This window comes from Balaenoptera musculus, chromosome 16 (assembly GCF_009873245.2).
Source record: "Balaenoptera musculus isolate JJ_BM4_2016_0621 chromosome 16, mBalMus1.pri.v3, whole genome shotgun sequence".
Taxonomy (NCBI): domain Eukaryota; kingdom Metazoa; phylum Chordata; class Mammalia; order Artiodactyla; family Balaenopteridae; genus Balaenoptera; species Balaenoptera musculus.
The window spans coordinates 59,741,020-59,750,885 of NC_045800.1; positions in this window are offsets into that span (position 1 = coordinate 59,741,020).

The window sequence follows — 9,866 nt, forward strand, 5'->3', positions numbered from 1 at the left end:
GTTTCAGGGACAAGTAGCAGAGGAGCTAATGAAGAAAACTGACAAAGACTGGCTAGGAGGCTAAAAGAAAACTCAAGTGGAAGTACTTTCCTGGAAGCCAATGTGGGAAAGCAGTGGGTGGAAGAGGGAGTGCTGAACAGTGTCACATCCTGCGGAGTGGTCAAGTGAGGTCAAGACCGAATAAGTATAATATTAGTTGCTATTACTGTGTCACCAATCACCCCAAAACTTAATAGCTTAAAACAACAAGCATTTTATTATCTGCAACTTCCTGTGGGTCAAAAATTATGCTTAGCTGGGTAGTTCTCCGCTCAGGGCCTCCCATGAGATTGTAGTCAATATATTAGTTGGGCTACAGTCATCTGAAGGGTTGACTGTGCTAAAGGATCTGCTTCCAAGGTGGCTCCCTCACGTGGCTCTCGGCAAGAGGCCTCCGTTCCTCACCATGTGGCTTTTTCCATAGGGCAGCTGCTTGAGTGTCCTCATGACATGGCCCCTGGCTTCTCCCACAGCAGGTGATCTGAGACAGAGATGGAAGCCACAATGTCTTATATGATCCCGCCTCAGAAATCACACTGTCATTCCTGCCTTATTCTATTTGTTAGAAGCGAGTTACTAAGACCAGTCCACCCTCAAGGGAAGAGAAATTAGGCTCCTCCTTTTGAAAGGAGTATCAAAGAATTTGCGGATATATTTTAAACTACCATAGTCAACACTCTGGTCACATTATTTACATTTCTTCTACACGGAAAATACACTAACTCCCTCCTAAAGCCTCCCCCAAACCTTCACATTTATAGCATCAGCAAGAGGCTTGTCAGGTGTAGTTCCTTTAAGTACGGCAGCTCCAGTACAGTTCCTCTTAATCTGAAGATCTATGAACTAAAGAGAATCTGCCTACCCCTACACATACACATATCCAACACACACGGAGAAGGTTAGGCACAAGATAACTGCTGAAGACACCCCTGGTCAAAAAGGGGAAGCAGGACGTACATGGAGTCCACAGCAGTTCTGAAATCCAGCCAGGTCGGTTTTCAAGATTCCTTCATTAGGACTCAGTCCTAATCCTGACTGTGCCAGATGAGGTCACATGGGAAGAGCCAGCCCTAGATACACACTCCTTCTCTTCCTGCCCCAGGCTCCGCCCCCCAGTGTGAAGGGTACACCGTAGCCTGCACATGCAAGCTCCATCCTCCCTCACATAGCTCACTCCTTGACCACCCCATGGGCTTAGCGGTGTGTCACTGGCAGTTCAATTCATGCTCCAGAGAAAGGACTCTGAGGACAAAGTCCATGCAGGCCCCAGAAGCAGGCTCAGGACTCTTTCAACAGGGAAAACTGAGATCTTCTGTATCCACAGTTTGGTCCAGATATGGAGAGGGTGAGCATGGGCTTTGGTGGGCATGTTCCCTTGGCCCTGCAGACTCCTAACCCTAGAGGAATAGGCACCATCTGAGAAGGGTTAGACTGGGGACCTCTAAAGTATGAGACTTGGGGTGGGGGCTCCTCTTGCCTGGGTCTTCGGGGCTTGGCACTGGGAATCTTTATACAATTGGAACAAACATTTATTGAGGTGAGACAAGAGAAAGAGAGAACCCTAAGCTGTCGTTACAGTTAGAATGTGGGATGTTGGGGTGTAAGGTTTAGCAGTGGAGCATTCTGGGTGGGGAGTAGCCATGGAAGGGTGGAAGTGAAGTTCACTGGAGTTGAAGGTGGTCCAGGACAAGGGGTTAGGCTTGGTTGTTGGAGCTACCTGCCCCCCACACATCCAATACACAGTGGTGGAATAGACACAGTTTGCTGGCAGGGATACTGAAGTTACCAGAATGTTGCTAGCATAAGAGATAGGAAAACTGAGTCAGGTGCCAAAGTCCTCAGGGAACACAGGAAGCTGGCCATAAAGGATGACCTCAGTAGAGGATGGTATAACTGAAGGCATGAACCTCAAAGGAGGTGATTTTATAGCAGGGTGGAGGAATTAAGAAAGTGGCCATCCTTCCTGTCCCCAGGTCCAGCCCTAGGATGTGGGAGGGTGTGGGAAAATGAGCAGTCTTCCCTGAGATCCAATATATCAATGGAAAAAGGTAGTTTTTTGCCAAGGTGAGCAGAGTGAAAGAGCACTAAGTGGTGAAACTAAGGAGTTAGGGTAGTTTGTTTACAATGGAACAAGGTTCTAGAGGGCTCCATGGGATGGGGTGGCAGGAAGAGCAGCAGTGGGAGGACAAACCAGGAAGAAGGAAGCACAGACAGGATTGAGATGAAAACTAAGGAGAGCACAGATAAATAGAGGGACTTAAAATATTTGGGGGAGTTAAGACCCACAGTTGGGGGTAAGGGCCATTTTAGGATTAACTGGGCTCAAAAGTCAAGCCAGTACCTGTGAAAAAATCCCTGAAATTGCACCTAAAGGACAGTGTGCCTGGTTTTGTGCATACAACATTGGGCTGTCATTCTTAGGCACACTTAAGCATGAAAACCACTGATCTAGACTGTCTATCAAGTCCCAGCAGTCCCTAGGGGAAAAGAGGAGCATTCTAAAGCTCTCCAGACACATGCAGTATGGACTCCGTTTCTGATTTAGTATTTAATGTAAGATGTGACTATTAAAGCAGATAGTGGAGTTACAGCTTAACAGTCAGGACACAAATTAAGTGCAAGTTTCATGCAGTTCCTCTCAATTGATATACCAGTGTAATGGTTCTGGGTTTGTATAGAGACTGATATGTAATAAAAGGACTTTGCTATTTATCATCCAGTCCAACCTGTAGTCTTGATCAGAGTTCTAATTAAAACACTGATGAAACATTGTTTAGTTCCTTGAAAAAGTTCACACCTTCCTATATGGGAAAGCCTAGCCCAAAGTGACAGGAAAAATGCAGAGAGTCTCCTGCTCAAGAAACTTCAGTGGCTCCCATTTATCTGTAGGATAAGGTCCGTGATATAAGGAAGATGGACCATTATCCTACTCTGCCTTCCATCACAGTCATGTTTCCCTCCTACCACCTGTACTAATTCAGGTCATACATTCCCAAATCACAGTGTTTTTAGTATCATGGCCTTTGCTGTTCATCCCACCTGGAATGCTTCCCTGTCCCCACCATTTTTGAGTTAAACCCTCTGAATCCTTTTAAAGCCCAACTCAAATGTACTCCCACCACAGTTTTTTCTGACCTACCAGTTACACGTCATTTTACTCCCTCTGAAATTCTATGCTATGTTTTACCTTATGGCATAAGGTATTAACATATATTTCCAATATTTTACTATGAAAATGTTCAAATATGCAGGGAAGTTGGAAGAATTGTATAGTGAACTCTCATGTATCCATTACCTAGAGTCTACATTTACCATTTTGCTATATTTGCTTTATCCCATATCTTTCCATCTATCCATTCATCAGTCCATTTCAAAGTCAATTGCAGATATCAGTATACTTCACTCCTAAATACTTCAGCATACATATAATTAACTAGAATTCAATATTTATGGTTTTTTTAATTAAAATTTACCTACATATCATGTTTTTAAAAAACACTCTGCCTTCTGCCTTCCCTATCAAACTCTTTAATGGTGGGAACCATTTCTTACTTAACTTTATCCCACCCACCTCCCCACCCACCCATCCAGTAACTAATAATGATGACACTAGTAAGGATAAACACAATCAAAATAATAACAGCTAACATATATCAAGCACTTCCTTTGTGCCGGTACTGTTCTCAACACTTCATATGCTTTATTTAATTCTTTTAACAACCCTATGAACACAGGTACTATAAGGATGCCTGTTATAGATTAGAAACACAGAGGTTAGGTAACTAGCCCAGTATGCATAGATAGCTTTAAGTGGTGGAGACAAAATTTAAGCCCAGCTGTGAGTCAGGGCACATGCTCTTAACCATTCACATTGCCTCCGCATCATCAAAGCCTTACCCCATGCAGGTAACTAACCACATTTATGGAATGTTCAAAGAGTCCACTGCTTTGGACCAGCCTTGTCATGGCCCATTAACAGAGACAGTTGCCTTGAAAAATTTTCCCTGGTAGGTTTGTGATGAGGGCATGAGCCTCCACAATGAAGGTAAAAGGGGGAGAGGGAAGCTAGCTTGTCCATAGACTTGTCACTGGGTCACCAATGAGAATGTCTCATGACTCACATCCCACGGCTTCCTGCATCTACTGTGTGGCTGCCCTGTGTCTCTAGGGCTGGTGCAGGAGGCAGTGGAAGGAGTGTGAAGGAGAGTTCTGAGGCCTGGGAAAGTCACAAGGGCAACTTGACTGGCAGCTGCCTAGACACTCAGTACAGAGGGCAATTGATGAGGAAGCCAGCAGGACAATGGGCCATTATTTCTGGCTGTAGGAGGTTGGTCAGTTTGATACTGGGTGACCCACCCCTCCCAACAATTTGAGTTCTCCTAGTCCTTTGATTGGAGGTAAAGCAATTGGATTTCAAATGATTCACATGCTATTTCTGGAGACTGGGGGCAATCCCAGGACTGGTTATGGCTGTAAGTAATCAGGGATTAACTTTAAGGGTCACCCTCTTGCTCCAATCACCACTACACACCACTGCCAGATAATACAACTCTGATTGTATGAATCCCCTCTTCAGAACCCCTCTATAAAGCAACCCAGGTTAAATACAGGTTAAAACCCTTCACCATATGGCTGATACCTAACTTTCTAAGCAAGCACAGAGTTTTGCTGAACAATAATCACACAGGGCATTAATAGAATTTACATACATAGAAAGAGCTCTGTAATCAAATAGGTGTGGGAACTGTTATATTAAACCAAGGTTAACCCATTTCTTTAAGTGGAACTTCACAGAGCCTTGAATTATTGTGCATGATGAGTCTCTGAAAAGAGAATGCAACAAATTCCCAGTTTTTTCAACAAGGATCTTGAGAGCCTAGTGTTCCATAGAAAGTGTGCTGGCTCAAATGTCATTCTCAACATAGCTACCCCTGAAATTTAACCAGTTTTTCTAAGGCTATCATGGCAGCCATGAAAAGGCACTGTTCACATCTGCTGCTGTGAGGAGCATGGCAGATTCACTGCTCTGGCTGCTGACCCTCTGGATCCAGTGAAGCCACACGAGCTGCTGCTGATGACCAAGCATGATGGGGGTATTCATGCAGGTCCATCCCTGCAAAACATGGGGCTCGTCTAACAGGATGCCCCTTTGACCTGGCTGAAACTTTCTTAGAGCTACACTGCCATTTGAAACTCTTCTACCCAATCTTCTTCCTGTATCCAAATCTGAAGCTGTTGCTGCTTTTTCTTCTTTATCTGTCTCCGGCATATCCCTCAGTAAATCTCTTGCACATTTAATTCCATCTTGGCATCTGCTGCTGACAGGATGTAAACTAGCATACCTATCTCAAATGTGTTTCTAAAGCCCTTCCAGATTCAGTTCCTCCTTGGAACCTCACATCACTTTTATGGAATCTGTTTCTATGGTCTGCACTGAGAGGCCTCCTGATACAGTAGGGGAGCTCATGGACTCTGGAAGACAGTATACCAGGTTCGAATCCCAACTCTGTCACTTGCTAGCAGCACAACCTTTAGGAATTTCCTCAGCAAGCTGTAAAACGGGGGATTACACCACTATTTTGCAAGGCTTACAAGGATTAAATGAAAAATTACACTTAAAGCACTGCACATATAGCAGGTACTCAACAGACAGAATGATACTTATGGTTTACAGTCATTTGTGGTTTTTTCCACTTTCCTTATCAGATTTATAAAGTCTTGAGGATAGACAGTGTAATCTTCATCTTTAACTCCCCTTAAGGGCCTTATTCATTGTGGACCAACAAATAGCTGTTAAATTGAGTGGAAAAAAATGGTTCCTTGCAGAAGGAAAGGGGCATCTCAGAGAAAAGGGGCAGAAGAGCCAATTAGGAGAATCAACCAATGGTACAGGAAATGTAAATATTCAAAATACATGTATAAAATAGGAAATGTTTATATAATATATATATAATATATTTATTACATATAATATTGAAATATATAAAAGAACCATGATTTCAGAAATAACTGCCAAGAAAAGGGCCAGGAATTACAAAGGTGTGCTCCTAGGCCCCTTTGCAGAGGTTGGCACTCCTGTAAACACAACCAGGAAGAGCTATTTTAGCAGTAAAAGCCTCATATCCAAGCTTAGTGTAACTAGGAAAAAATGGAAGAAAAATGAAGGAAGGAAATTGCAAAGATTGATAATAAACAATGGGTCAATGTAGGGACACAATTAGAACATACAGAGCCAGGGCTTTCCTGCCTAGTTCAGAGTATAGCCTTCTCTTTCAGTACATGGTGTCAGGCCATGTTTTTTTGGGTTTTTTTTTCTGTTTTCTGTTTTCATCTTTATTGCAGTATAATTGCTTTACAATGCTGTGTTAGTTTCCACTGTACAACAAAGTAAATCAGCCATATGTATACATATATCCCCATATCCCCTTCCTCTTGAGCCTCCCTCCCACCCTCCCTATTCCATCCCTCTAGGCCATCACAAAGGATCAAGCTGATCTCCCTGTGCTAAATAACAAGATTTATTTGTTTGTTTTGTTTGGCCACACTGCGTGGCATGTGGGACCTTAGTCCCCCGACCAGGGATCGAACCTGTGCCCCCTGCTGTGGAAGCTCGGAGTCTTAACCACGACCACCAGGGAATTCCCCAGGCCATGTTGGTTTTAGGGTTTTCCCATGGACTCTGACTTGGTGGGGGAAACCACAGCACATCAGGGGTGGCCTCCAAAGTAACCTGTCATTGGTCTGTGCAGGAGGAAGCTACTAGAATCCCTAGAGCTTCTGCCTGTATGCCCAGCTGTGGCTCAGGATCTGGGGAGGCTCAGGAAAGGGTGTAACCTGTCCCACGAGCCCAATGTTGCTCTCTGATGGGAGGGGAAGCCTTCACACTCACCTCAGCTCTTCCCAAAACCTCATTAGTCCCTTGAAACGCCAGCTCTAGGATATTTGAGCCAAGAGTAGAAAAGTTGTAGGTAGAAGAAACGCCTAAGGCCCTGCTGGGGGTACAGCCCAGCACTAGCGATCTCTTTGTTCCCCCAGTAGGCAAGTGTGTTCGTGCGTAGCAAGGTTTCTTCCCTTGTCTTCTAACAGGATGACCCTCCATGATGAGTCTGTGGTTTTCTTCATTTAAGGTCCTGATGCCCCATGAAAGTTTTATGGGTATGATATGTATATAGAAGTGGGCATTTTGGGGGTTGGAGGTAGGAAGTCACTGGGAGGGGTGCCTTTTAAGAGTCAGGGCTGCTGCTACAGCTCCCATTTAGTAGAAAGCTACCAAGCTCATGAGGTTCAAATCTAGAAGCCAAAGTGTACCAGGGACAACTCCTTCACTGCCCTCAAAACAGCATCCATTTTCTCTGGGCTTCCAGCAATTTTATGAGACAAGCTACAAGGACACACCATTTGAATGAATCACTCAGCTCTCTGCAGTGCCAAGGACTTCATGTATAGTTAATTCAGATTAACTAGGTCCAGCTGACAAGAGTTGGTTTGAATCATAAAGCATATTAAAAGAAATTCAGTTTTATACCTTCAGGAATCTAGTGGAACTATGCTAATAAATTGCTTCTCAGTATAGGTCTTAAGGGAAATCTGTTTTAATGAACAGATGAGAATATTTTTCTAATTCAGTCCATCAATTGTGTATACGGAAAGGATTACTTGTCAGGTGTTTAAGGCTACTTGAAATGCTTGCTCTTGTTTATATGGCAGGATTTCAGTTTAACAAACCCTGTGTTTATAAATGGTATAAAATAAACTATCCAACTTGTTATTCCTTCAAAATTAGTGAAGTCCCAATTAACAGAGCAATGAAATCAAGTTACTGTATTCAGGGACTTCTCTGGTGGTGCACTGGTTAAGAATCCACCTGCCAATGCAGGGGACACGGGTTCGAGCCCTGGTCCGGGAAGATCCCACATGCCGTGGAGCAACTAAGCCCACGAGCCACAACTACTGAAGCCCACGTGCCACAACTACTGAAGCCCACGCACCTAGAGCCCGTGCTCCACAAGAGAAGCCACCGCAATGAGAAGCCGGCGCACTGCAGCGAAGAGTAGCCCCCGCTCGCCGCAACTAGAGAAAGCCCGCGCAGCAACAAAGACCCAACGCAGCCATAAATAATTAATTAAATAATTAATTAACAAAAATAAAAGTTACTGTATTCATCACTCAGAAGGAACCACTCAGCTTTTGCATGGGCTATTCTTCCAGCTGGGGCAGGTAGCAGGGGGGAATCCCTATTCTTTCATATTTTGTAACACACATTTCTTCTTCTCTCCTTTTCTTCTACAAACATTTATTAAGCAACTAATGTGTGTGAGACACTGTGCCGGAGGCTAATTAAAAATAAACAATCTCAGGCTTCCTTGGTGGCACAGTGGTTAAGAATCTGTCTGCCAATGCAGGGGACACTGGTTCGATCCCTGGTCCAGTAAGATCTCACATGCCACGGAGCAACTAAGTCCGTGCACCACAAATACTGAGCCTGCGCTCTAGAGCCCGTCCTCCGCAACAAGAGAAGCCACCGCAATGAGAAGCCCGCGCACCGCAATGAAGAGTAGCCCCCACTTGCCACAACTAGAGAAAGCCCGCATGTAGCAACGAAGACCCAATGCAGCCAAAAATAAATAAATTAATAAAAAAACCAATCTCACAGTCTAGAAAGGGAGACAAACATCAACAAGTATTGTAAAGTGCTGTCTGTGCAAGAATTGCTGTATGAACAGAGGACAGTGGGGTTATGAAGGGATCAGATCATCCTGAGAGCATCAGGAAGGCCTCAGAATTCAACGGATTCTTAAAAGTGGAGGATGTGTTTGTGTGGCAGACAAGGAGGGGGAGGGCAGCACATAAGGAAAGAATGCTCAGGCACGATGCAGCATGGCATGTTCAGCAAACTGCAAATAATATGACAAGAATGGGAATTACAACAGATGGGATATTAGGGGAGGAGGTAGCAGGAAGAGGGGTTTTCTAGCAAGGCCAGGCTGGAGAGGTCAGCTGAGGCCAGATCACAAGCTACCAGACAGTGCCTGCTCAGGTTCTACCTCCTTCATGAAATTACAAATGTGAAATGATAGACATACAGAGTCCAGATCAAGGGAAGCATGGGCTGGCCGTCCTCAGTATTAGGCCCATATCACAACTGGAATACCGTATTTAGGATGATGATGGTGACAAACTAGAGGGCATCAATGAAGTGGAAGGGTAAATCTGGACCCTACTGCTTCACCTTGGTCACGGGCAGAAATCTTTCTCTAGTTGTGGCGAGCAGGGGCTACTCTTCGTTGCGGTGCATGGGCTTCTCATTGTCGTGGCTTCTCTTGTTGCAGAGCACGGGCTCTAGGCATGTGAGCTTTAGTAGCTGTGGCACGGGGGCTCAGTAGTTGTGGCTCATGGGCTCTAGAGCGCAGGCTCAGTAGTTGTGGTGCATGGGCTTAGTTGCTCCACAGCATATGGGATCTTCCTGGACCAGGGCTCGAACCCGTGTCCCCTGCATTGGCAGGTGGATTCTTAACCACTGCACCACCAGGGAAGTCCCTAAATTTGTGATTTCTTAATTGAAAAGATTTGAAAGCATATTTGTTGGTCCTTTTAATTCCAGGCAAAGCCAAGCGACAATGCACCAGTGACTCACCAGTGAGACTGCATTTAAAATACAGCTGTCTCAGAGCCAAGACCAGCCTTGTGAAAACACACTTCAGGACAGCATGGAACTGGGTATTGACCAAGAAGTCTGGAAAACACACTCTGCACTCTTAAAGACGTAGAGCCAGGTCTTTCAAGACATAGAAGACCAATGTGAAGGGGCTTTAGTGATACAGTATTAG